Source organism: Hyperolius riggenbachi, chromosome 2 (assembly GCF_040937935.1).
Source record: "Hyperolius riggenbachi isolate aHypRig1 chromosome 2, aHypRig1.pri, whole genome shotgun sequence".
Classification (NCBI taxonomy): Eukaryota; Metazoa; Chordata; class Amphibia; order Anura; family Hyperoliidae; genus Hyperolius; species Hyperolius riggenbachi.
The window spans coordinates 185,153,321-185,177,668 of NC_090647.1; the positions used below are offsets into that span (position 1 = coordinate 185,153,321).

The window sequence follows — 24,348 nt, forward strand, 5'->3', positions numbered from 1 at the left end:
AACTGTGACTGGAATCCCTTCAGAATGATAGAAAGCAGAAATATAGCATCAACTAGTGTGTACATAACTCATTGTCAGCTGCAGCTCTTTATGTTCCTGTGTGTCTCTCTCTGCCTGGCAGTGTAATGTAAACAGAGCCAGTGTGCGTAATTATTCGGCTTCCTGAGTCAATACTTTGTAGAACCACCTTTTGCTGCAATTACAGCTGCCAGTCTTTTAGGGTATGTCTCTACCAGCTTTGCACATCTAGAAACTGAAATCCTTGCCCATTCTTCTTTGCAAAACAGCTCCAGCTCAGTCAGATTAGATGGACAGTGTTTGTGAACAGCAGTTTTCAGATCTTGCCACAGATTCTCGATTGGATTTAGATCTGGACTTTGACTGGACCATTCTGACACATAGATATGTTTTATTTTAAACCATTCCATTGTTGCCCTGGCTTTATGTTTAGGGTCATTGTCCTGCTGGAAGGTGAACCTCCGCCCCAGTCTCAAGTCTTTTGAAGTCTCCAATAGGTTTTCTTCCAAGTTTGCCCTGTATTTGGCTCCATCCATCTTCCCATCAACTCTGACCAGCTTCCCTGTCCCTGCTGAAGAGAAGCACCCCCAGAGCATGATGCTGCCACCACCATATTTGACAGTGGGGATGGTGTGTTTTGAGTGATGTGCAGTGTTAGTTTCCCGCCACACATAGCGTCTTGCATTTTGGCCAGAAAGTTCCATTTTGGTCTCATCTGACCAGAGCACCTTCTTCCACATGTTTGCTGTGTCCCCCACATGGCTTGTGGCAAACTGCAAACGGGATTTCTTATGCTTTCTGTTAACAATGCCTTTCTTCTTGCCGCTCTTCCATAAAGGCAAACTTTGTACAGTGCATGACTAATAGTTGTCCTATGGACAGAGTCTCCCACCTGAGCTGTAGATCTCTGCAGCTCATCCAGAGTCACCATGGGCCTCTTGACTGCATTTCTGATCAGCGCTCTCCTTGTTCGGCCTGTGAGTTTAGGTGGATGGCCTTGTCTTGGTAGGTTTACAGTTGTGCCATACTCCTTCCATTTCTGAATAATCACTTGAACAGTGCTCTGTGGGATGTTCAAGGCTTTGGAAATCTTTTTGTAGCCTAAGGCTGCTTTAAATTTCTCAATAACTTGATCCCTGACCTGTCTTGTGTGTTCTTTGGACTTCACGGTGTTGTTGCTCCCAATATTCTCTTAGACAACCTCTGAGGGCCTCACAGAGCAGCTGTATTTGTACTGACATTAGATTTACACACAGGTGCACTCTGTTTAGTCATTAGCACTCATCAGGCAATGTCTATAGGCAACTGACTGCACTCAGATCAAAGGGGGCCGAATAATTATGCACACACCTCTTTGCAGTTATTTATTTCTAAAAAATGTTTGGAATCATGTATGCTTTTCGCTCCACTTCTCATGTGTACACCACTTTGTGTTGGACTTTCATGTGGAATTCCAATAAAATTGACTCATGTTTGTGGCAGTAATGTGACAAAATGTGGAAAACTTCAAGGAGGCCGAATACTTTTGCAACCCACTGTGTATGTATATATATATATATATATATATATATATATATATATATATATATATATATATATATATATATATATATATATATCATGTCACTGTGTACTACAAGTTTTTATTACATTGTGAATTATCTGCACCCCTGTCAGGGATTCTCACAGTTTCTCAGCATGACAAGCTGAAACAGAGAGCAGAGACCTGTCTGTGAGGGATAAACAAAGCACACACAGAGCCTGCAGGGGGCGTGCAGAGGGCATGCATAACTTCTCCCTATCACAGCAGAGGCAGTGTATTCCTCTCTGTGTCGACAAAGCCTGACAAAGTAAAGAAGATTAGATATATTACAGAGACTGTGCAACAACAGAAGGCTGCAGTAATCCAGACCACATTAGAACAGGTATAGGAACTTATAGGATAGAAGAAATAAGGCTGAAAATTTTGTTACAGAGTCTCTTTAACCACTTGAGGACCACAGTTCGCCGCTCGGAGACTGAAGGCGGGGCGGAGCTCCACCCCTCAAGCAGAAGATGCGTGCGCAAACTGCAGCCCCAGGACTTGACACCGATCAGCGTTAGGCGGTCCTGGGTCTGCTGCCGTAGCCACGCCCACATTAGGCAGTCCCCAGGAGGTCAAGGTGCATGCTTCTTAAACACTTGTAGTCCTTAGAGCAAGTCTAGACAGTGTTGTAGCAGTAGGAGATGCAGAGGTTGCGACTACACTGGGGCCCCTGGACCAGAGTGGCCCACTAGGGGCCCTCCTTTATCCATCTTTTCATTGGTGCTATGCTGGTAATAAACACCTATATATGTGCAATGCATAGTAGTAATTCTTAACAACTGTTTCCTTACTTTATATACTCCGCTCTGATACTGCAGATGTCTTTGGTAGGTTTTGGGACTCCATATCAATAGAGTGCTTGGGGCTCCATGCAAAACTCATACTCGGGCCCCGAGCGCCTTAGTTAAGCCACTGAGTCTAGATGTTTGCATATCTTTGTAATATATTTAGGTATTCTATTGTTCTTTTTTTTTTAATCTTTGCTTTGTTATATTGCAAGATATAACTGGATTTGCTCACTAAGTTATTATTTTTTTCGACTTTAAGAAAAGCACTCATTTGCTTATTAAGTGCAAAGTGACCTAAATGGTTCACCACAAAGGGCTATGCAGATATGCATTCTAAATACCAATTTCACATGATTTCATTGAGCACAAACAATTATGGCTACAGATGCGATTGTGGGGACTATTAAAGCGGACCTGAACCCAGAACTTCCTCTCTTCTCTAAATGATAAGCAACAGCATAATAACCTTTAAAGAAAAACATTTAGTTGTTACACCTGACAAAAATCCTGCAGTAAATCTGCAGTGTGTCTACTTCTTGCTTTCATGGAAGTAGACATATTAACATCCTAGGTCTACAAATTAGCAGCTCTGCCGTGGCAGAGGAAATTTCTGAGCTTACACGGCTGAAGAGATCAAATTACAGTGGTGATTAGACACAGAGGAGGGGGAATTAGACAGGCTAAACTCTCTAAATACATACAGGGTGCATTTCTCTATTTTTTCCTTCTGTCCTGAGCAGGCCTGGATTTACCTCACAAGGCACAGATGTCCTGGCACCTTAGACTACGCCCTCCATGAACCTACAAACCCTGCCGAACTGCACCACAAGCTTGCTGGCTGTCCCAGCTGTCACTTCTCCCTTACTTTCTTTGCCTGTCACAGGTAGCTACAAGTGTCCCTTAGCATTAAGTAGCCAGAGGTACCCTTAGAATTAAGTAGTTAATGGTGCCTCTGAATGAAGGGAGATCAGTGAAATGCCGAAAGCAGGGTAAGTACCCTCTCATTTAAACTCTTATCAAGACTTTGCGTAGTGACGAAGAGAGGGAGTTACTCATGGAGGGGAGCCACCTTTCCATCATCGGGTGCCTGTAGGCACATGCCTACAGTGCCTTATGGTAAGTACGGCCCTGGTTCTGTTCAAAAGAGTTCAGGTCCACTTTAAATACAACTGGCATCTGATATGGGAGAGGGGATGTGAGGGGGCTTTTCTTTATCTGATTCTGAGGTCAAGGTCAATAAAAAGTATGCATAAAACCACTGAAGAGAAAAAAGACATTTTCTGGCACTGTAGCCACATTCACAAAAACATATTCAAGTGAAGTGTAAAGTACTTATCGTGCTCTGCTGGGGTAAGGGAGGCAGCTGTGGGCGCCAGAGGGTGCACGGCCTTACGACTGTTTCGCACTGGGGTGAGCCTTGCTTCCTCGGAGGCTAACGTGCACGAAACGGTCGTAAGGCCGTGCACCCTCCATCGCCCACAGCTGCCTCCCTCACCCCAGCAGAGCATGATAAGTACTTTACACTTCACTTGAATATGTTTTTGTGAATGTGGCTACCACAGATGCCTGTACACTTGCTACTACTGCATTAAAGCTACAGTGCCAGACAATTTCTTTTTTCTCTTCAGTGGTTTATGCAAACTCTTGTCTATCTTGTCTTGAGCATGTAGCCCCTGCTGGAGGTCCACACCACTAGCCATTCATACTAACAGCATCCACAGTTACTACTGAGTGCCTGCCTTCCCTCTTTTGGTTTGCATCAATAAAAAGTACACTTGTGCTTCTTCTTGCCTGGTCTGGCCTTGCCAAGGCGTGAATTTAACAATAAGCTAATGGGTTGCATGGCTAGATCATGAATGATTTCAGAATATGTGGTCTGTGAAAGGAGACTAGTGAGATGCAGGTTTTGTAACGGGATAATGCTTTATGGCTTTCCCTGAGCTATTTCTGTTCTCTTCTTTTTGGGCATCAGCTTCACAATCTATTTTAACATTCTCCGCTCCATGGAAACCCTTTGTACTGCAAGCATTCCCCGCTGCTGCAAAGAGAGCAAGCTTCCAAAGCCAAACTTCTTCAAAATGATTTACTCACTACTATCCTGTAAACCTGACTTTACAGGAGCCTCAGTGACTTCAATAAATCTTACAAAGCCTTTGGAAACATTAAAATTACTTGTACGACCGCATCTATTCACTCTCTTCTCAGCCGAAATACACCCGTATGCCACTGCAAGGGCTTTTATACATAATAATGACATTGGGGCGGCAGAGATCTGAGTGTATGTGCAAATTACAATGACCCCATAAATACTTTCCTTAAAATATACTGCAAATGGATAATAAAGCCATTTATGAATTCTACAGCTTGTATAAATGTTTTTGTGCAGTCATTTTTATTGTAGTCACAAGTGTGGGTTGGTTAAACAATAAATCAGTTATTCTTTGGTGCTCTGTGGAAGACTGCAAACCACAAGGGATGCACTATGGATGATGTTGGTACTACAGTATATACTGTAAATAAATGCATTATTAATACTAATATTTTATTACAATAACAGCACAAAGAGCATGTGAATGGTGAAAACTTAGACTTTGAAGACATATACTAGGGATGGTCAATGAGATGCACAAAGTTCCAAGTTGATTATGCTAATTTTGTATGCAAATGTATGCAGCCTGAAAATGTACCAATGTATGCGATTGGTCTATTTTTCAGCTGCATGCATTTTCATACAGAATTTGCCTAATCCTGCATTAACTTATATAATTTACCTTTGCTAGCATTCACTTCAGTGGTCATACTTTAGTATTATTTAGCATTTACAGTATATAGCTGACATCTTCCGCAGCGCTGTACAGAGTAAATAGTCTTGTCACTAACTGTCCCTCAGATAGCCTCACAAACGGATCCCTACCATAGTCATATATCTATGTATGTATCATGTAGTGTATGTATCATAGTCTAAGGCCAATTTGGGGGAAGCCAATGAACTTATCTGTATGTTTTTGGGAATCGGAGGAAACTGCAGTGCACGGAGAAAACCCACACAGACACGGGGAGAACATACAAACTCTGTGCAGAGGGTGCCCTGGCTGGGATTCCAACTGGGGACCCAGTGCTGCCTAGCAAGAGTGCTAACCACTAGGCCACCGTGCAGCACAGGATAATGATCTGATGTGTTGACCTAGAGATTTGTTCTGTTCTATTATTGAGGACTAAATGGAAGAAGTCAGGCTCAGGAACACCATGGAGTGCTCCTTTAAAAATATCACCCTACAGAGAACCATATAAATAAGGATGCATGCCCATAAGGTAACACTGTAGGGGTGCTTCCCAATTGTCTGGAAATCTATCCAATGTTGCCCAGTATTTTTTGCAGTTGCACTCTGACTTCTATGGAGTTCAGAGTGTTAATTGCCCCATGAGAGGGTGCAATATTTATCAGAGGCTTTCATTGTGGGAACCATACTGGATAATGCAGCGGGGGATTCGGGTATCAGAGAATCTGAATGTCCAGTGGGATTTTAATTTAGTATTTTAATGTCTTCGTTTTTTTGATTGCCTTTCTATGTATATTTGTGTAATTGCATATTTGGCAATTCCCCTTTAAATCCACCTGATTGATTGTTATTGAGTTCATACTCAGAAGATGGGGTGGGGTTTTTACCTCTAAATATGTACCTCCTGTGATGTTTATACTAGTGTTTCTCAACATTATTATAGGATGTTCCTCTATTTTTAATGCCGTCTAGGCCAAGTACTAGTATGTACAATGGGTAACATAATCTCAGGTACCTCTTGACACTTGTATATTTGATAGGAATACTCCATAATACCTCCTGATGTATATATACCATGTATACACCCAGGATTTAATCTGTAGTCTATGTTGAAAAATGATCTCCTAGCAGAAATTGTACGATTAAAATGTATTGAATAGGGGCCCATAAGAGTTAAATTGTGATTTAAGATGAGATAAATCATGAGTTAATGAGTAATGAGTAAAGTAAGATTATTTAATATTAAATAATTTGTGAAACAAAACTACTGTGCAGTGAATGTTGGTAAGCAGGTGAACAAATGATATTAAGGATATATCAGGTATTTTAAAGTGACACGGAAGCGGAAAAAAACCCCTAATGATATAATAAATTGTATGTGTAGTTGGGATAATTCATAGGACATTAGCAGCAAAGAAAAGAGTTGCATATTTTTATTTTCAGTTGTATAGCTTTTTTATAACATTGCATCATTCTGACATATTTGCAGTTTACAAACTACACTCTGTATTTTAACTACTTAAAGACCACCTCACACCAATGGGTGTGACCGCGGCGGCAGCCCCAGGACCACCTAACTCCAATTGGCATCAAGTCCTGGGGCTGCAGCTTCTCAGGGAACTGCCGCGTGCATGCGCGATCGTTCCCTGCCGCTTCACGGAACGATCGGCCGCTAGCAGGCTGCTTGTAAACTAACGGGAAAGAAATCCCCTTTGTTTACATCTGATTGGCCGGGGAGCGCCGTCCTCTCATAGGCTGATGCCTATGAGAGGCGGAACAGGACGGATCGCCATCCTGTTCCAAATCAGATGCCAGAGGGGAGGAGGGAAGGGAAGGAGGGAGGGAGGGAGGGAGGGAGAGAGAGCCTCGTAGAGGCTAAAGAAAAAAAATACAAACTGCCACATCGATCGGACCCCTCCGGCGGCATGTCCCCTTAGGGACAAAAAAAGGAGGTGAGTTCGATCGCTGGGCTCCTAAGCTGGGCTGTGCAGGAGGCTGAAAAGCCTGCACAGCCCAGTGCTGCATAAAATGGCCTGGTCTTTAGGGGGGGTTAGTACTGTGGGCGTGAAGTGGTTACCCATTATTTGTTTGTACTATGTACAGCGCTACGGAAGATGTTGGCGTTATATAAATAAGAAAATAATAATAAAATAATAAACTATGAAACTACACATACAAATCATATATTATAAGTTTATTTCCACTTCAAATTCCCTTTTACTATTTGTATTGCATAATCACCTAAAAGGGACCCTGAATTGAGAAGAATACGGAGGCTGCCCTTCCAACACCTAAAGCCTAAATGTTCTGATTCGCGTTATTGAGCAGTTGTATAACGCTAGTCAGACAGCTTAACAATAAGTAATCCAGTAGTAAGACACGTGAGACCTTGAGTCTGTATGAATCTTTGATGAATTACACTTTACTTGTAAAACTGCAACATAAACAAATACAGAATGCACAAATCAGTACATGAAACATCACTACAGCACATTAAGCATTATATCATCCCATAGGCTTAAGTACTTACGGACAATTCCACCATTTAGTCCTGAAATAGTAAGAGCTCTTGCCACGTGCTGTCATTCAGCTGAATGCTTCTCACAAAATGGAAGACAGGAAGTTCCAGTTCAAGGGTTGAGACCCTCCCATGAAATTACATCATCCTGTAATTCTGATCTGACTAAACATAATTGCTCACTAGTACCACTAGGTGTCAGCATAACATCACATTTTAGCTTATTGAATGCCCATATTAGTAGATATGGGCAGAACACTCCCTGCCTGGCATAATTCATTATGTCACTACTTATATAAACTACCACTATGCAGAGAACACAAAAACAATAAAATGAAATCCTGACTAATCTGAGACTAGAACTATAACGTCAGTGATAGGTCTAAGATAAACTCTGGCAGTCCCATTTTTGGTGATTTTGACCTCCACCTTTCTAACCTTGCCATCTCTACTTGGCAGCGTGTTAACAACAAGTCCCACGGGCCACTCATTCCTGCCCTCTTGGTCATTTTTTAGCAGAACAACATCACCCACTTTAATGTTTGGACAGTCCTCAGTCCATTTCCTTCTGCGTTGCAAAGTGGACAGATACTCCCTCTTCCATCTTTTCCAAAAGGTGTCTGCTAAGCATTGCACTTGTTTCCACTGCTTCACGTGAACTTGTGTTGTGTTTAGGTCTTTAGATGGAGCAGACAAAGAGTTTGTTTTTTGAGTCAACAACATTGCTGGGGTGAGGACCATAGGTGTATCTGGGTCTGAAGATACAGGAACTAAGGGCCTGACGTTCATGATGGCTGTAACCTCTGCCATAAAGGTACTTAAAGTTTCATGGGTCAAGTGAGCAGATTTATTTTGTAGCAACATAGCATCCAAGATTCGCCTGGCTATGCCTATAAGTCTCTCCCAGACACCGCCCATGTGAGAGGAGTGTGGAGGATTGAAAACCCATGTACATCCTTTATCATGCAGAAAGTTCTTCAACTGTGGGTCTCCGACACAAATGCCAAGTTCTTTGCAAGCTCCCACAAAGTTTGTTCCTCTATCGGAGCGGAGTAGTTTTGCTGGGCCACGAATTGAGAAGAATCTCCTCAAAGCGTTAATGAAGCTTGAAGTTGACATGGCTTCAAGTAGCTCTATATGTACAGCTCGGGTAGACAGACAAGTGAAAAGTACTGCCCAGCGTTTGCTGTTTGCGCTGCCTCCTCTAGTGCGGCGGGTTAACACTGACCAAGGACCGAACACGTCCAAACCTACATTAGTGAAAGGTGGTTCAGCAACCACTCTGTCCTTAGGTAGCTCTGCCATCTTTTGAGTCTGTAGTTTCCCTCTCAGTTTGCGACAGGTGACACATTTGTGTATGACTGCTGATACCAAGCGTTTGCCACCAAGGATCCAGAAACCTGCAGATCTAATTGCACCCTCTGTGATGTGGCGCCCTTGGTGAACAACTTGTTCATGATAATACTTAACAAGCAGTGTAGCAATGTGGTGATCGTGAGGTATGATGATAGGCTGTTTCTCTACCTCTGAAAGTTCAGCAAGAGACAAACGTCCACCTACTCTAAGCAATCCATTTTTGTCTAAAAAGGGACTAAGCTTTCTAAGACGGCTTTGTTTTGGTAATGTCTTTTGTTTTGAGATGCAGTCAATCTCCATTTGGAAGTGTTTGGCTTGAACAGAAGAAATGATAACAGACTTTGCCTGAGAAAGTTCTTCTAGATCAACCTGCTCATGGAAACTTTTCCACTCTCTAACCTGGTTGCTATTGGTTTCCCTCTGGAAGCTTTTAGAGAGGTGGATGAGTCTGGCCAAGGTTCTAACTAGTACCTTCCAGGAAGAAAATCTTTCAAGGCAATGCGAGTGGAGAGTGGCTTGAGAAGCTTTAGTACTTAAACTTGTAACTTCAGATCTGATTTCTGGGTCAGCTTCGGGCTCTATGAGTGGGTACACATTAGCAGTGTTCATATTCTCACAGTGTGATTGGTACAAAAAAGATGGACCTGAGAACCATATAGAGTTCTGAAGGCATGCAACTTGTGTAGGTCTAGTGGCATAGTCTGCAGGGTTATGCTCTGTAGGTACATAGAACCACTGATCTGTCTGTGTAGATTGCCTGATTCTATTCACTCGGTTGGAGACATACAGGTAGAATCTCCTAGTGGTGTTGCAAATGTACCCTAAGACAGTCTTGCTATCGGTGAAGAATTTTACAGCATCAAAGTCAGTATCTAACTCACTTGAGATTAGCTCAAACATTTCAACTGCGAGTACAGCTGCACACAACTCTAAACGAGGAATCGTGTGGGCTGGTTTAGGGCTTAATTTGGACTTTCCCATCACAAATCCTACATGGCATACATTTTCTATGTCACTTACTCTCAAGTAAGCTACTGCACCAATAGCTGTGGTGGATGCATCTGAGAAAATGCACAGTTCCTTCTTACAAGCTGTTGATAGAGATACGGGAACATAGCATCTGTCTATCTTTAGGTGCTCTAAAGCTTGCAAAGATTCTTTCCATTGAACCCACTTACATAATTTCTCTTGTGGAAGCAATGCATCCCAATCATTTTTACCAGATGACAGTTCGCGAACTAAGGCCTTGCCTCCTATTGTCACGGGTGATACAAACCCTAAGGGATCATAAAGGCTATTTACGGTGGACAGAATACCTCTACGTGTGAAGGGCTTTTCCTCTGAGGAAACTTGAAAAACAAAGCTATCTGCTTCTAAATCCCAACTCAGGCCTAAGCTTTTCTGCAAGGGGAGAGTATCTGTACCTAGGCAAAGGTCTTTGAGGTCCTTAGCTCTGTCTGCTACAGGGAAGGCTTCCATTACTTTTTGGCTGTTAGAAGCGATTTTGTGAAGACACAGATTGGATTCTGCCAGCATTTGTTTTGCCTTACTGAGGGTAGAGATAGCATCTTCAGGTGTGCTTGCAGAAGCGAGTCCATCATCTACATAGAAGTGTCTCAATACAAAGTGTTTGGCTTCTTGCCCATAGCACTCATTTTTCAGGGCAGTCTTTTGCATGCAGTATATAGCAACTGAAGGAGAAGGGCTGTTGCCGAATACGTGTACCTTCATTCTGTACTCAACAATTTCTTTGTGTATGTCATTGTCCTTGTACCAGAGAAAACGCAGGAAGTCTCTGTGGTCTTCTCTGACAAGGAAGCAATAAAACATTTGCTGCACATCTGCTGTGAATGCAATGGGCTCTTTTCTGAAGCGCATAAGGACACCTAGCAAAGTATTGTTAAGGTCAGGGCCACTTAACAGTACATCGTTTAAAGAAACTCCATCATACTCTGCACTGGAATCAAAAACTACTCTGATCTGGTTGGGTTTGTGTGGGTGGTAAACACCAAACATTGGTAGGTACCAGTGTTCCTTATCAGTTTCAAGTGGTCCTGCTACTTCAGCGTGGTCATTGACTAACATTCTCTCAATGAATTCAGTGAAGTCTCTTTTTACTTCTGGCTTTCTCTGCAGTGTTTTGCTAAGTGATTGCAAACGTTTCATGGCTTGCTCTCTGTTACAGGGCAAAGTACGCCTGGGTGTGCGAAAGGGGAGGGGGGCCACCCAACTGTGATTGTCATCTTGGTAGGCCTCCCTATCCATAATCTGCAAGAAAGTTTGATCCTCTATGGAGAGGGTCTGCTTATCATCATCTTTGGTTTTCTGGAACACAGTAACCCCTAGATTGTCTGTCTCCATGTTGTAACTGACTTCTTCTTCTTTGCCATATGCTATAGAAGAGTCCCAGTGTTGTGTTGGGCTGTCAAACTTTTCTTTGACAATGAAGCTGTTGTGACATGGACTGAGAAGAGATGGGCGTCCATTCATTAACACAGATGTCCTTAAAGTGCTAATGCTGTCAGGCTGGTGCCCTGTTCCCAGACAAACTTCTCCTACAACTACCCACCCCAGATCTAGTCTCTGTGCATAGGGGGCATTGTAAGGTCCATTAATTTGCTGGCGCACCTTGTGTACCTGTAGGATGTCTCTTCCAAGAAGTAGAAGGATAGAAACATCTGGCTCAACAGCTGGAATAAGGTGAGCAATTGAGCGAAGGTGGGAGTGATGACGGGCTACTTCAGGAGAGGGGATCTCTGTTTTGTCATCAGGTATCATGTCACACTCAATCAGGGTAGGAAGTGGGACCTGCACTTTCTTATTGAAAGATTCAATGGTAAAGTCAGTAGCTCTTCTCCCTGTAGTTTCAATTGTCCCTGCACATGTCCTAAGAGTGTATGGAGATGCACTTACTTTAAGATTAAAGAGATCAAAAAAGTCTGACTTTGCAAGGGACCTATTGCTCTGCTCATCTAGCACTGCATACATTTTCACTGCTCTTCCTCTCTGGCCGGTGGGGTACACAGTCACTAAACAGATTTTAGAGCACGATCGTGCACTCTTGCCTTGGCCACATACTTCGGTGCAATTAGACATTACTGAGGTCAGTGGGTTGTCTTGTTGCTCCCTGCCCTGATCTTTCACGGGTTCTACAGTCTCTAGTGGAGCAGGGCCAGGGTGCAAAGCTGTGATATGTCTCTCGCTGCCACACTCTGTGCACTCTACAGGTGTTTTACAGTCTTTAGCAATGTGGTAAGTAGATCCACAGCACCTGAAGCAGATGCCGTTTTGCTTAAGGAAAGACATGCGCTCTGCAATAGGTTTGCTTCTGAAGCCCTTACATTTCTTTAGTGAATGTGGCCTTTTGTGTATTGGGCAATGTTTATCAGGGCTTTCTATTGCATGTACCTTGTGGGTGCTTTGACAGTCTGTGGCTTCTGAGGGTACAGCTGTTTTGTGTGTGGACACAGAGGTCTTACCTTGAGGTCTGTGAGGTCTTTCAGACCTATGTGTCTGATTGCTGCTTGTGGTAAAGGCGAAACTGGGATCGCTTCGGATTTTAGCTTGCTGTCGAACAAATCTGGAAAATACAGAGAAGGGGGGAAAGGCAACTCCATAGTCCTCTTTGAATTTACCTCCTACAGACATCCACTTGTCTTGTAAATTTGAGGGCAGTTTCTCTACTATTGGATTGGTACCTCTGGCTGTATCTAGATATGAAAGTCCTGGCAGGTAGCCATCCTCTTTAGCAAATTCTACCTCCAGCAGAAGATCACTCAGCTCTTGTAGTCGCACATTATCTCTGTAGCCTAACTTAGGAAAGACTTCAAGCTTTCGCAACAGTGCTCCTTTGATTGCCTCTGGGGATCCATATGTTTCTTCTAGTCTTTTCCAGGCCATGTCGAGTCCTGCTGCGGGATTGAACAGGTTTGCTCTTCTCATCCTCTTTGCATGTTCTGCTGACTCGGTACCAAGCCACTTTATCATCAAGTCAAGCGTTTCTGCTGGTGATAAGTTTAGACCTCTGGTGGCATTCAGAAAGGAGGATTTCCATGCCCAATAGTTTTCAGGACAGTCATCAAATTGGAGAAAGCCTGAGCTAATCATGTCTTTACGGATGAGATATTTGGTGATATCTGCTACACATTGTTGCTCATGCATGTAATCTTTGGGTTGAAGCGGTTGGGATACTTCCTCCTTGTTCCTGGGAGGCTCTGGTGCTTGATTCTTTGTTTGCCGGCAGCTGCTGGTGTCACGTGGTTGATTGGACTCATTCAAGTGGTCAGTGGAACTCGGTCTGAATTCCTTTGCTTCAGGTTTTAAGGACCGTTCTTTTGTATGCACATTAGTGAGGTTCTGAGCATACTCGCTTGTACGATCCACAGGGGATAGAAGTTTTCCTGGGACCTCTGGGTCTTCATAGGATTTCTCGCTTCCTGGCTGGCTTGTTTCCTCATAGGCAGCAACCTTTGCTTCAGCCACAGCAACTGCTGTCTGACGCTGCAGGATGAGCAGTCTTGCTTCTTCTTGTGCTACAGCAGCTTTCTTAGCTGCCATCTCCTGGATCACCTTGGCTTCCTTTTCTGCAAACTGTAGCTGGACACGGGCAGCTGCTGCTTTCGCGCGAGCTCTGGCTGCTAGGGAACTAGCTGAGGACGTCTTGCTAGATCGTGAAGATCTGGACACATGCGACTGTGCATCATCTTGCTGGGCACTGGGGATGCTCTCCCTGCTCTGCTGTGTCGGCGGTGGCACGTCATCCGCCTGATACCTTGTTCCTGATCTAAGACTCATGCTGCAGTAATGATGTCTCTGTATATTTCAGACTGCTGCGCAGGTTGTCCTTTTACTGTTCTGATTCGCGTTATTGAGCAGTTGTATAACGCTAGTCAGACAGCTTAACAATAAGTAATCCAGTAGTAAGACACGTGAGACCTTGAGTCTGTATGAATCTTTGATGAATTACACTTTACTTGTAAAACTGCAACATAAACAAATACAGAATGCACAAATCAGTACATGAAACATCACTACAGCACATTAAGCATTATATCATCCCATAGGCTTAAGTACTTATGGACAATTCCACCATTTAGTCCTGAAATAGTAAGAGCTCTTGCCACGTGCTGTCATTCAGCTGAATGCTTCTCACAAAATGGAAGACAGGAAGTTCCAGTTCAAGGGTTGAGACCCTCCCATGAAATTACATCATCCTGTAATTCTGATCTGACTAAACATAATTGCTCACTAGTACCACTAGGTGTCAGCATAACATCACATTTTAGCTTATTGAATGCCCATATTAGTAGATATGGGCAGAACACTAAAGCTCAGCATGACAGCCAGACAATTGCAATTATTCATAAGAGAATATAGATGGCAGCCTGTCACATCAGTTACCTGTCCAGTCAAGGTGGCTGGTACAAATGGATGTCCCCAGGCCACCAGACATAGCACTTGGTGCCCAAGTGCATTGCGCATTATGGCCCAAGTCTTTGTACCGTAAGGCATTGAGGTAGGCCTTGTGCACGTGTGCATGTGAACAGGACTGGTTCTAGTTACAATAGAGCCCTGGGGCAGAAGTAAATAGGAACCCCTCCTTGCACAGCTTCACTCACCACAGCAAATTCACCACCCTGGCCACCCGAGCCGGCTGCCAGGCCCATACCCCTCTATCACACAATGTTATTAGGTGCCCATTATATGTCCCCAAAAGCATAAGTGGAGTCCCCATTATTCCCCTTCTCATTTACCCTACATATGCAGAGTGTACATATAGCAGAGTCTTATCTAACCCAGGCAGGACACAGGAGGCAGCTCCATATTCTATGCGCTGGTCTACATCTCTTCCTCATTCCCTGCGGGCATAAATAGGGTCACCATAGCTAGAGAGGAGGGGAACACCTTGTGGGCCCCCGAAAGGTGTTGGGGCCTGGGGCAATTGTCCCTTTTGTCTCTATGGAAGCGTTAGCCCTGCATGTGAATGGGAATTTGCGTATACATCTAATATGGTATTGCATGCACCTGCATGCTTGTGTGTAAGTGCTGGCATGTGACATATTACGTAATTTAGGTCTGTAGAGTGCCACTGTCTAGTGCTGTAGTATTGCAGCCAATAGTTCTGTGAGTGTGTGCTCACTGCCTTTATCTGGAATCTGCCTGTTCATGATTGATTACTAATTCTGAATATGACCTGTCTGACTTCTCTCTTTTTTTGCCAACTTATGCTATGTCCAATTGCCCACCTTGTTACCGAACCCTGCTTGTCTGACTCCCTGGTCTGTTGCCGATCCTGAGCCTTTCCAAGATACCCACTTGTAGGAACTTGTTAGTACTGCAAGCACTCCTGCTCCTTGTTTACTGTAATGATGGTCCTTGTTTCCACCTCAGGACCCACGATTGATAAGTCACACAAGTGGCTGTCCTTAAAGGATACATCCAGGCTCTAAAAAACAAAACAAAATCCACTTACCTGGGGCTTCCTCTAGCCCCTGGCAGCCATCCTGTGCCCTCACCACAGCTCCGGTGGCTCCCGGTCTTCTGGCTGCAGAGGTTGGGTCCTCGCCAGGTTGGGTTCCAGATTGGCTTCTTCTGCACTCCACTGCGCGGGTCACGTGGTCCAGCCGACGTCATTAGGATTGTACTGCGCAGGCGGACCACATGACCCACGCGGTGGAGCACAGAAGAAGCCGACGTGGAACCCAACCTGGTGAGGTCGCCTTCTGCAGCGGAGAAGACCGAGAGCCACCGGAGCTGTGGCGAGGGCACAGGATGGCTGCCAGGGTGGGAGGAAGTCCCAGGTAAGTTGATTTTGTTTTTTTGGGGGAGCTTGGACCTTACCTTTTAACTCTGCAATTTCCCCCATACCAAGTACATCACATGGCCACCATATTCCTCTCTCTTCAGGTTCCCTTTAAGTTAACAAAGTCAATCCAGTCTCTGATATCCCAGAACCAGATCTAAAACTCCAAATAAATAAGTTATTTTCTCCAGACTCCAGTCAAAACATTTTTTATTTTTTTATTATTGTTTTGCTCAATGCGTCTCTGGCAAACTGTGATATTGCCTACATGTACAGCTCTGCCAAGCAGCATACACTGATGTATGTAGATGGGAGAGGGTTGAGAAGCAGGTAGCTTCACACAGAGCATAGGGACAAAAGAGTTGAGCAAAAAATCCCACTGCAGCCAGTTGTTTGTTACTCATTCTTTTATGGATGTAGCAGACATTAAAGTGTACCTCAAGTCGTAGCTCAGGCACAAAATCACATACTTACCTAAGAAGAGAGAAGCCTATAGATTCTATAGAAACTTCCCACAGCATCCTCCGGCCCCCCATTGCCACTTGCAAAAATTACAGACAAGGGTTTGTCGGTAATCTGATCGTGGCCTGCCTCCTCTTCTGGCACGAGCACGGCTGTACTGAGCCTGCGCAGTGCATGAGCAACAAGCGCTACTGCAGAGACAGGGCCGCATTTAGAAGCGTGGCCCCGATCAGCTAGAGGGTCCAGGGCAGTAGAGGGCTGGAGGACAGTGTGGGATGCCATTGGAGAATCCAAAGGATTCCCTCTCTGGTGCTAATCACTTAACACGTCACATGCCAGCACTTGACTTTACCATTTTTACATTTTTTAGGCCTCAGGTTCTCTCTAAACTGGCAGCCACATATTATTGAATTATTATCTTGGTCCTCCGATGTCTGTATGAACTGCAATGCTCTCCAAAAAAAGCATTGTAAAGCGCACAAGTGCACATGAATAAGCTCATACTTTTCAATGCAGAATTTCTGCTTGATCGCCACTTTCATCTCTAAGGTAGTGTACATGCAGCTGGTCTTGTTTGATGCGGCCATGAATATTAGTACAACATGTAGGTTCTTAACTCCAGTCATTTCCAGCCAAAATTATGTATGTAACAACACAGCAGCCTCTATTTAAAGGGCATGCGAACCCGTTTTATGGCGATGACAGATTCGACCTAAAAATAATGAATGCAAATATTTTACGCCACGGAAAATATGCATATGAGCTTTTCACTGGTTGTGCAAGCATAAACATGGATCTCTGTCAAAGAGGGATTTCCAAATGTCATAAGACGGCCTCCTAAAGGAATCTTTTACAGTGTCTATACAGATGAACGCTTGCTTATAAATGCATAAAGAAAGGAGGCAGATGAAAGCAGAAAAGGCTTTTTTCGTGCTGTGACAGAAATCATATGCAAATGGAGCTTAGTTCAAGACTGTTTGTAAAGTGTCACACTGGTGCACATTAAAAATACTACATGTAGTTAACTAATGAACATATACCATTCTACTTGCTTTATTCTCTAAGAAGCAGATCAAATATTCAGATATTTCTTCAAAGCTCTGATATTTTCTTTGACCACAAAAACCAACTGAATGACTTGACTTCTATCTACAACATCTTTTCTGCGATACATGCCCTTTTTTTGTTTACTAGTTTCCCCAGGGCAGCTAAACAAATTGTACCAATCTGTTCTCATTTACTGCACCTGCACAGCTGATCCGTGCTTAGTGAAGAGGGATAAAAGGATGGAGGGTGTGTATTGTCATTTCATTAATCACCAAAATGCTTGCCGTGTGTGTGTTTTTGTCATCATATGTAAGCGTTATGGTAATTTTAGTATGCTTACCTGTTTACTGATACTGCTCCCCAACTTTAATCAGATATGTACTAGTATGTGAGTGTTTTTATCATGCAAATTATATTGCTACTGTCTGTCATCTGCATAGCTTTTCACAGCTTCTGACCCTGCACTGGCAAAGTCAGCAGAGGTCTAACTATAGGGGGTGCTGTGCCTGCAGCCACGGGGGAAGGGGGGAGCAGAGGTGTGGGGGTCTCCAAATATATAACCTCTTTCAGTAACAAATGTCCAGCCTCCAGACCTGAAGTTGCTGTGGCCACCCTTGTTCTGAATTGGGGATCATGGTTGCCAACATTGTTATATGACCCCTGGCAGATGAGCTTCAAGGCTGTGTGGGTCACCAAGGTGGGAGGGGGAAAGGAATGTGAACGGGGGGGGGGGGCATCTAAGGGCTCTTTCACATCAGACAACGCGAACAGGAGCCGTTCTTCTGCACGCGTTGTCTGCCTGCGGCGTGTCGTCGGGTATCTGCGGTGCGACGCAATCAGCGGCGGTAGCTGGTAATTAAACCCGACGGAAAACGCTGGCTCGCGGGTGCGTTGGAGGAAAAACTGCGCCCGGGTGCGTCGGAACCGCAACGCATCGAAACGCAGCGTCGAGTGTGAAAGGTAAAATGAAAGTCTATGGACTTTCATCTTACCTTGGTTAACGCAAACGGCTGCCGTTTGCGTTAACGCACAAAGTCTGCCCTAATGTGAAAGAGCCCTTAGTGTTACTGGAGGAGCCCCACGATTTGAGGCAGTGCAATGAGGGGAAGCAGAGGTTGTGACTGCACCAGGGTCCTGGACCCACTAGAGGCCTTCCTTTAGCTCTTCATTGGTGCAATGCTAATAATACTCATCTATAAAGTAAATGCCTTGAACAGTGGGAATCATTAACAATCTGTTCCCCTGCCTAAACCTCTCTGACGCTGCAGATGTCCTTGATGGGATTTGGTGCTTCATATCAATTGTTACATAAACAGTGGTTGAGTGGGCCCTATGTAAATATGTCTAAACCAGCAGTAAGGAACCTTGGCTCTCCAGCTGTAATTAAACTACAAATCCCAGCATGCATTTGCCTTTATGAATCCTGACTATGGCTGTCAGTTCCTTAACAGCTGGAGAGCCAAGGTTCCCTACCCCTGGTCTAAACAATCCCATAATTTGGCAAATTATATTAGCAATTAGACTGATAGGTGAATACAAATAGTGTAAAAAACAATTGTCAAAGTACCCTTTTATTATCGAGCAATCCTGGTTTTACAGCAGGATCCTCTCCACTCTGGATTCAGTTGGTGGGCGGGGCAATTAGGTGGGACCCTGGCACTCAAAATAGGAGCAAAAAAAGATAACAGAGTACATATCTTGGAATCCCTGAACTGCAGTAGAGAACACAGGGTATAGTCACAAGAGAAAGGTAAATTGAATGCATGCAGATACTCCGCTGCACTGCCGTTCTGCATCTAGCCCAGAAAAGATCTCGAGTGGGACCATTTAGTCCTGTGGAAGGATTGAGAAACTGTTGCTGAGATGATCAACTTTGGTGCATCTTTTCCCACGTATATATAGATCTTCAGTGTCCCAAAAATCTGCCTCATCGTTTTTTCCAATATACATATGATATGAGACCTTGTAAATCACATAAAATTTAGGAGTACCTCAGGTTAACTGAACAAATAATCATTTTTAGCTTTAATAGTTGCATTCTTGCTATTTGGTTCTAGCCATCACTTACATGCCACCATCTTGTGTATGGCTTGTACATTGGGAAAAACTTTTCACCATAATGCCTGTAAGATCTGATTGGTGCAAATAGGTTGGAAGAGGATGAGGGGAGTAACATCACTCCTCTGACAATCACCTGCGACCTCAGCTGAAGTGGGGGTGGGGCTGCACAAAGTTTGTCAGTACATAGTACGGTTCGAATTTTGAAATATATCTTAGAAATGTTACCACAGTATTAGTAAGAACAACCATCTTATGTAAGGTTTTAATTTTACTTAAAGTGCTCTTTAATGAATTGCTTAATTTTGTACTCAATACTTCACCCCTTCAACCAATTTTGAGCCTGTATTTGGCCAAAACCATTTATCAGAGGAACCATGCATTTTCTTGATCGTTGTAGCCACGCAACCTTTTCTTGTCATTAATATTCCACTTAGTTTAGGGGGTCATTCTACAAAATAAACCAATTTCTTTTTATTACACTCCTGCAGGGCTGTGCAGAGGAATCTTGAGGGGGGGGGGGGTGCTCAAATTTAAAAAAGGGCACCCCATCAGCAATAAGTACACTCTCCCTCCCCCCCAGCATTCCAGTGGATGGCTTCCCCCCCTGCATCAAGTAGACTCCCCCTGCTCCATCATCCCCTCCCCCAAGAAGCAGGTGGTTTCGGCGCATGGTGCTCAGTGGCGGGCGCCAAAACCAGGCACCCCATAGCAGCAATGCATGGAGCAAGCAAGAGTAATTCGGCGCTCCAGCGATCACTGGATCTCAAATTACACCTCCCTCTGAGAAGGGAATTGTATTTAATACAACTGGGGAGTTTAGCAGCAGCAGGGAGATCCATCATTTGGCTCTTCCGCCACCCAACTCACCCGCGATGTACTTATACGTACACCTACCCCCCCTCCTGACATCAGCAATAGGCGGACTATCCCTACACCCACCTCCCTCACAGCAACAATAAGTGGTTTCTTCCTCCTTCATCTCTACCCAAGACAGAGAAGTCATGCATGGACCTTGCCGCCTAGCACCAGGATTTCCCTATCCCACACGACACAGCAGACACAGCCAGAGTGTGTGAGTCACCTGTCACTGGCAGCTGCGCTCTCCCGCCTTGCTCCTCTAGTCTAGCAGTGTATGTAAATCAGCGTTTCTTCTCCATATTCTCTGGCAATCATGTCTCTTCTGATTATTGGCTAGTCATGTGACGCGGCTACCATGGAGATGGCAAGCTTTCTGGCTCAGTTCCACACTTTGGAGCTCGGATTACTTCTCTGGACTACTGCTCTCCATAAGCTGTGATAGCACCCCGGTGAGGAGGAGGCAGTCTTGGAGGATAGTTGTCCATATGTCAGCAACAAAAAAAGGGTACCTACCCCATGTTCACATGACCTCATCTCTACCCATTAGAATGTAGAAAATATTAGACTTTGTCCTTGGTACAGAAACAAACTGCATCTCTCTGTTTCACACATCTTGTGAATGCCTTATTTCTAAAACCTATCCCTATATTTTCTAAGCAAACTTCCTTGCTTTAGCTCTGAGGCTCGTTTTTCAAAGACTGCCCCTTCATTACAGTTACATTGAGTCAGAGGAATAGCGAAATGGCACGCTCTCTATTTAAAACCTAGAATTAAGACTTGTTCCATCTAGTAGCGCATTCATCGCTGTGGGTGTCCTAAAGGTCAGAAATATAATGTTTTTACAAATACTCAACCTCAAATTCAGAAAATTCAAGTACTTTTCTCCCCATGCAGAGGTGACCTTCACGTTTACCGCTTTATAGTTCAGAACATTGGCAAAAGAGAGAAACTATTCATGATGTTTATGGTTCAGTAATATTTCCCACATTATGGGCTTGATTCACAAAAGAGTGCTAACTGTTAGCACGGCCATTTTCGCGCGAATTTTCGCATTGCGCGCGATCGCGAATTTTCACGCGAAACGATAACGTTTTTGTGCGCAAACGCGAATTTTACCGCGAAATCGATAACGTTTTCGCGCGAAAATTCGCGTTTGCGCGCGAAATCGTTATCAATTCGCGCGAAAATTCACGATCGCGTGCAATGCGAAATTTCGCGCGAAAACGGCCGTGCTAACAGTTAGCACTCTTTTGTGAATCAAGCCCTATGTGTCAATCAACAGTTGCATAGTAACACAAGAGAAAGCACTATACTCAACCACTTCCTGAAGACTATTCTCACCCAATCAGGTGCATAAATCCACGGATGTCTGCCCTAACAGCAGAAAGTAAAGAATGTTCCAGACACTGGAGATTTATTGAATCATAAAAGTAGGTCCATACTATTAGGAGTCTTAAAGAAAACCCGAGGTGGGTTTGAAGAATATTATCTGCATACAGAGGCTGGATCTGCCTATACAGCCCAGCCTCTGTTGCTATCCCAAACCCCCCTAAGGTCCCCCTGCACTCTGTAATCCCTCATAAATCAAAGCCACGCTGCTGACAAACAGCTTGTCAGAGCTGGCTGTGTTTATCTCTATAGTGTCAGTCTGCTGCTCTCCCCGCCTCCTGCAGAACTTCGGTCCCCGCCTGCATCCCTTCCCTCCCTGCTGATTGGAGGGAAGGGACGGGGGCAGGGACCGGAGCTCTGCAGGAGGCGGGGGAGCAGCTGAGACTGACACTACAGATGTAAACACAGCCTCACAGCATGGCTGTGATTTATGAGGGATTGCAGAGTGCAGGGGGACCTTAGTGTGGTTTGGGATAGCAACAGAGGCTGGGCTGTATAGGCAGATCCAGCCTCTGTATGCAGATAACATTCTTTAAACACACCTCGGGTTCTCTTTAAGGTGTCCAAACACCATACAATTTTTCTTATGTTGATTCAATTCGAGCAATATGATCTAATTTTCCAATTGATCAAAAGTTTCGATCAGAATCTTCGAGGTACCACACACGTATTTTCATGATTTTAGCAATTTTGGGATAAAAGATCATGAAGTTCTAAAAAATTGGTTGGTTAGAAAACTCAAGAGAAAAATGAATAAATAAAGTTTCGTATGTACTGAATAGTTACATACAATTTTTTTCTGGTTGAATACAATTTCACAATTCATCACACAATACAATTCTTGATAACATTTGTCTGGATTTTCCAACATGTCCAATCTAAAAAAAAAACAAAAAAAGAGAAATTTCATTGGATTGGATTTCTCGATCGAAAAACAAAAGCTTTCGATTTTTCGGGACAACTGATCATATTGATCAAATTGGTGAAAAATTGGATCTTTTAATTGTATGGTGTGTTGCCACCTTAATGTGTTTCACATTTCAGTGCTTTCATACATTAATTCATGGCAGTTCAACAGTCATTGAGCAATAATAAGGCAGCTCCCCCTAGAGTTGCCTAACCCTAACTACTCCCTCTGCAGAAACACCCTTTTACACATAGAAACTATAATATCTTTGATAACGTAAAATCTGTATATATAAACAAAATAATATGACAAAAGCTATAACGTTGAAAGCTTCTGAAACGATAACTACTTCAAAAACTATAATGTTCTAACGTTGTTAACGATATTTTTCATGGTGCCCTTTTTTCTGCTTTTTTCGCCGTGTTAACGATAATTGCATTAAAGTCTATGGCGGCGCCCTTTTCGCTACCCTCGTCTTGCGCCCTTTTTTTCTGCTACCATTGCAAGTCTATAGTGACATAGTAGATGGAGGGTGGTGCAATGTGGCACGCATGTGCGAATCGGAATCCCGGTGACATGCTTCCTGTCCAGCAGAGAATACGCCATTGAACGGGGAGGAAGAAGGGCATGCATATATATATGACATTGTTTGTTGGTGCACTCTGCCAAAGGGTCATATGAACTACGGATTTGTGCAATCCGGTGATCCCATGGCAGGCTGCCATGCCATGGGATCACTGCACAAGTATAAAAGCAGCCTGAAATCCCACAACACCCCACTCTGAGATGTTATTAAATCTGATGTAATAACTGTTAATATTGGTTTCTGCAGTTTATTATGTGCTGATCTGCTCAACATGAGTTGCTTGAGAAATTACGCTTCATTTTTATGCCTCTGAGAGTTTTGTTAATGCAAACACTTTAGAAGCTAGCAAAATGTTTTCTAACTATTGAAATTTAAAGGATATATTTTCTTTCAAAAAAAGGGAAAGGCGTAGATCAGACCTTTATATTTCTATTGACAGATGATATAATAAAAGGAAAAATCTGTTTATATGAAGCTGTGGACAAAAAGAGGAGCTCTACCTGAAAACATCTCATAAATAATGCACAATGCAGAGGACCTTGAAGTCTTAGTGGCAACAACTAAATCCCACAATGCACCACTCTCAGATGTGACAAAATCTAATGTAGTAACTGTTAACATTGATTTCTGCAGTCACTATGTACTTATCCTCTTAACATCAGTTTCCTGAGAAATTGCAGCTTATTTTTAGACTACTTAGACTAAAAAAATATATATAAAACCTGGAAAAGTTTTAAAAATGCAAACCCTTTAGAAACTAGCTAAATGTTTTCCAAGTATTGAAATGTAAAGGATAAGTAGTTTTATGTATATAAATTCAAATACCAGTGTGTGCATAGAGACGAGTATACACTATAACTAAATGGCAAAACCTACATTAATGCTGGCTTTAAAAAACAGTAAATGCACAGTACCCTATACTCAACCATAGCCACAAAGCTCCACATAGTACTGCCTTTATATATGGGGATGGAGTTTATATATGGGTGTGTGGTTTCCAAAATCACAGCTGCATTTGCGGCCTGCATAGCCATCATAAAAATTTACAGTCATATTAATTGTAAAAAAGTGAGTAAATTTCAAAGCAGATTTTTACTAAAATCCACAGTGTGTAGCAAGCACCAACAGGAGAGAATCGTATTCGACGTGCTCTGACCCCTATGGTTTGTGCACCTCAAACCATGTCAATAG

The 24,348-nt window shown here is 43.5% G+C and overlaps 1 long non-coding RNA gene across 2 annotated transcripts in view; it reads left to right on the forward strand.

Annotated features, from left to right (window-relative positions):
- Window positions 1–24,348, forward strand: part of LOC137546003 (uncharacterized) — a 404,443-nt gene that overhangs the window by 156,100 nt on the left and 223,995 nt on the right. The gene's annotated exons all lie outside the window — the stretch shown is intronic.